Below are 4,937 nucleotides of genomic sequence, written 5' to 3'. Positions count from 1 at the left end.
CAGATAATAATTTAATAAATAAATAAAAATCAATTAAAAAAATCCCATTAAGACCCAAGGTGGATAAGATGTTCATTCAAAACTTAACTATCATGTACAGCCATTCCCATAAAAGTTCCATAATTGAGGGGAAAAACTGTTAACATGTGGTTTTAAAAATTAAATATCTCTCTCATGAACTTAAAAAAAAAAGTTCCATGAGACATCAGTTTTCAAAACATGTTAGATTCATGAAAACTCTGAAGCAGCTGTGCCTGTAGGGGACCCTCTGCTTGGTGACCCTGGGCCTGCCCTGTTTAGGAAACATTGCCTGGGCCTTGGCAGGAGCCCAGGGAAGTTTACCACGAGCTTTCCACATGAAAAATGTGGATGTCTCTTAAAGGGGAAATTAGAGTCCTTGGCATTGCCCCATTTGTTTCCCTTTCACTTGAGAGCAAGATGCTGGGTAATCCCTGACCTGTTTATACTCAGTGGGGATTCTTTTCAGTGCCTAGTCTACACATCTGAAAGAAAGGGGAACATAATCAAATCTCCGTGCACCTGGACCCGCCCTTGTGCCCGGTGAGAGGAGGAGGCCAGAGCCGCAGCCTGCTCTGCAGTGTAACTCCACGTGGGGAGGAAGCATCAAAGAAATCTTGGATCCAGAGGCAGAGTCACATTATCTCAAAATAACAATCAGCCATGGGAATAAAGGAGGGTCTTCGTCCACATGTTTATATTCACAGGCCGATATTTGCAAAGATGCTCACCAAAACACCAGTTGTTATCTGTAAATGGCGAAATCTCTAATAATCTTGCTAGCAATCTCTAATGGGCCCTAGCCAGTTTGGCTCAGTGGATAGTGTTGGCCCGGGGACTGAAAGGTCCTGGGTTTGATTCCGGTCAAGGGCACATGCTTGGGTTGTAGGCTCAATCCCCAGTGGGGGCATGCAGGAGGCAGCTGATCATTGGTTCTCATCATTGATGTTTCAATCTCTCTCTCCCTCTTCCTTCCTCTCTGAAATCAATAAAAAGATATTTTAAAAATATATCTTTAAAAATAAACCAATCTCTAATGGTTACCTCTAAATGGCATTTTGGGGAAATTTTACTTTCTTTCTTATACTTTCCTATTAGGATCATTTTTATAATAAACATTTATTCTTTTTATAACCCGAAAAAGGGAACCGTTTTCATATTGGACAGAAAAGCATTATTGTGTCGGTTGAAAGCTTTAAAATGTAATGGAAACTGCAGTAAAATGCAGTCACATAACTATGTTCCACCCCAAATAAAAACCAGTGCAAGACACTTTCCTACAAGCATGTTAGATGAGGTTATGGAGAAATAGGTGCTGCTCCATGCAGCTCCTGGAAAGGAGGGGAAGAATTTCTAAAGAGTCACGGAAGCACCTCCTTGTTGGGCATGCTCAGAGGCCCTGTGCTAAGCCTGGGGATTTAACACCATCTCACAGTCTTGCCTTCTGGGAACTCAGAGTAGAGAACTTAGAAATAGGCAAGTGTCTCCCAACCTTCCCTTGTAGTCTAAGCTCTTTACCTTATCACTCTTTCCTACCCATTAAGGCTTGCCATGACAAAGAGTTAAGCAGCAAATGAGTCTCTGCTAATACCTTGCTTTATTATTATTATTTTTTTCTTTCTGAGGAGGTTGCTGTCTTCTTTCCTTCCTTCATTCTAGGAACTCAGATGCATTTGACACAGGTCACCTGGCCATAGTATCTCCAACATAGATATAAATAAAGTTTTATTTCTTTTCAGTTTCCAGAGCATCACAGGATTCAAAAGGTGGAGTGATCCACTGAATGAAGGCAATGTAATACTATTACAGATTACCACTATGTCAAAGAATCCTTTCCCTCCAATCATACTGTATATAAGAATGGTTCTGCCTGCAGACCCGTGAGGCCTCTTAAAATGGAAAGAACCAAACTATGGCTTCTGTATCATCAATTACCTCTATTACTTGCAGAGCAGACATTTTAATGACTGGTTGATCTAGTTTTTCCTGCTGGATTAGCAAGCAACTCAGGTGCACGGTATAGGTCACTATATCAGATATCAAAGCTACTGCAAAGTCTTGGATCTTGGAAACAATATTACTCTCGCCTGCTCGGACAGGCCACTGTTCTCCTTCTATCTCACTGGACACTGGACATTCCAAATACCCTACTGGAGCTACTGTCCCTCCAGGCTATTCAGCGAAGTTCTGGGTTTTCGCTTTTTTTGTGTGTGTGTTTTTTTAATGGTCCATGTTAACTTATTACCTTTAGGAAGAAGGCAAGGGGAGGTGTTGCCTTCTTCCAGGGAAGCATTAGCGTTTTATTATTCTGCTGGGTGAATTCTCACTGTGGGAACTCTAACTGAATTTTCTACTGGCCTGACCACACCTGGGCGTACTGGGCAATGGGAGGCTTGGTATGAATAAAATTTTGCAGCTTTTATCCCTATTTCTGGGCCATGAAGGAGGGCACAGCAATGGGAGGTAAGGGTGTGGACAGAAATCAAGTACCGTGAACTCCACGGTATTTCCCGGGGTGGGCAAGTCCCTAGGGGGCAAAGTAGAGGACTTACTGGAAGAAGGGTGAAGATAGAGAGGAAAATATATCACTATGAAGGTGAAAAAGCAGAAAAGGTGGAAAAGTGATACATAAGCAGGTGAAAAGTGCCAAAGGCAAATTTACTACCAACATACAATAGTATTGCTTTAGGTAGACCTGCAGATTAGTTAGAAAACCTATTGATTGCTACAGGGTGTAAGACCTCTAAAAGTGTTGATACTTTCTTTCCCTTTGGGGTAGGCCAGAGGGAGAGATCTCAGCAAGACACAAAGACTAAATCACTCGCCCCTATCTTATCTAGGCATCTGTTCAGTGCTTTTCCTCTTAAGTGGTTTGAGATAATCCTTGGATTTAATAAAGATAAGAATAAATTGAAAGCTAAAAATACTCATTTCACTGAGAAACTGGTTGGATTAGTTAAATTCTCTTTGATTATTTCTAGTTCAGGTATATTTGATTTAAGAAAAACACAAAGCAAAGCCACATTTTAATAAAGGAGCAGTTAGGAGTACGGACCAGTAAGCTGCCATAACCTTTGTAATTTCTTTCTTTTTTTTTAATATTTTTTTTTATTGATTTCAGAGAGGAAGAAAGAGGAAGAGAGAGATAAAAGCATCAATGATGAGACTCATTGACCAGTTGCCTCCTGCATGACCCATATTGGAGATCGAGCCCGAGACCCAGGCATGTGTCCTGACTGAGAATCGAACCGTGACCTCCTGATTTATAGGTTGACACTCAACCACTGAGCCATGCCATCTGGGCACCTCCTTGTAATTTCTGTGATTCTTTGCAACATCCTTCTACTATTGGTTATCACAATTCATTATTATAACGGAATCCCTGATTTTCTGGAGAAAATGCTCTAATTCTTTCAAGAAAGCAGAAAGCAGCTAACAATTTAAAAAATCTTTTTTCTCTTTCCTCTTGGTGTCCAATCTTGTTTTCAAAGCAGGTCTTTGTAAAATTGATTTGAATTTGATGATTAGTTTTACATATAAATCTTCATGAAGGCAGAGATTTTGTAGGTTTTGTTCACTTGATATCCCAGGGTCTAGTGTATAGCAGACATTCAACAATTACATGTTGAATGAATGCATGAAAGAATTATGTAAGTAAGCAGCATTTTGGCACCAATAGATAAAAATGTTAATCTAGCCCTGACCGGTTTGACTCAATGGATAGAGCATGGGCCTATGGATTCAAGGGTCCCAGGTTCAATTCCGGTCAAGGGCATGTACCTTGGTTGCGGGCACATCCCCAGTAGGAGGTGCAGGAGGTGGCTGATCATCTAATAGAGTAGAAATGTCAAGTCACAACATTGAGCAGAATAATAAGGACCCTCCAAAAGATAGTAGGGAGGCACTCAGTAGAGGTTATAAAAACGTTAGTTACACTCTAACCAGTTTTGCTCAGTGGATGAAGTGTAGGCCTGCAGACTGAAGGGTCCCAGGTTTGATTCCAGTCAAGGGCATGTACCTTGGTTGCAGGCACATCCCTAGTAGGGGGTGTGCAGGAGGCAGCTGATCAATGTTACAGAATCTGTCATTGATGTTTCTAACTCTCTATCCCTCTACCTTCCTCTCTGTAAAAAAATCAATAATGTGTGTGTGTGTGTGTGTATATATATATATATATATATATATATATATATATAAAGCTAAAAACATTACTTAAAATGAAAAAACATCTATGGAAGCACTTCAAAAATATTAAAAGTTATAAATCCTATCTAATGAAAGAGTAATATGCAAATTGACCATCAATTCAAGTCACAAGATGGCTGCCCTCATGTGGACACAAGATGGCCACCACAAGATGGCCTGCAAGGGCAGGCAGTTGTAGGCAGTTAGGGGTGACCAGGACAGCAGAGGAAGGAAGTTGGGGGTGATCAGGCTGGCAGAGGAGGGCAGTTTGGTCCCCCCCAACTGCCCTCCCTTGCTGGGAGGGCAGTTGGGGGGGACTCAGGGCTGCAGGGGAGGGCAGTTGAGGGGGACCAGGCCTTCAGGGGAGGGCAGTTGTGGGCAATCAGGCCAGCAGGGAGGGAAGTTAGGGATCACTGGGCCAGCAGAGGAGGGCAATTGGGGGAGGCCAGGCCAACAGGGGAGGGCAGTTGTGGGGAACCAGCAGTTGGGCATTCCTCAAGGGGTCCCAGATTGGAGAGGGTGCAGGCTGGGCTGAGGGACAATCCCTCCCCCCATGCACAAATTTTGTGCACCCGGCCTCTAATATATTATTAATAGAGTGAGAGTGTCCCATGTCTCACGGGGTTCAGGGTTCGTGTTCCAGCTCTGGAGGAGGATGCGCACAAATGAAAGAGACAAGACAAGAAATAATAATTTGGAAATTGGGGGCCAAGCGGAAGCCCAAGAAAGGACTC

This window comes from Pipistrellus kuhlii, unplaced genomic scaffold (assembly GCF_014108245.1).
Source record: "Pipistrellus kuhlii isolate mPipKuh1 unplaced genomic scaffold, mPipKuh1.p scaffold_m20_p_8, whole genome shotgun sequence".
NCBI lineage: Eukaryota > Metazoa > Chordata > Mammalia > Chiroptera > Vespertilionidae > Pipistrellus > Pipistrellus kuhlii.
The sequence above is the reverse complement of the archived record's forward strand: the minus strand, read 5'-3'. Positions refer to the sequence as shown.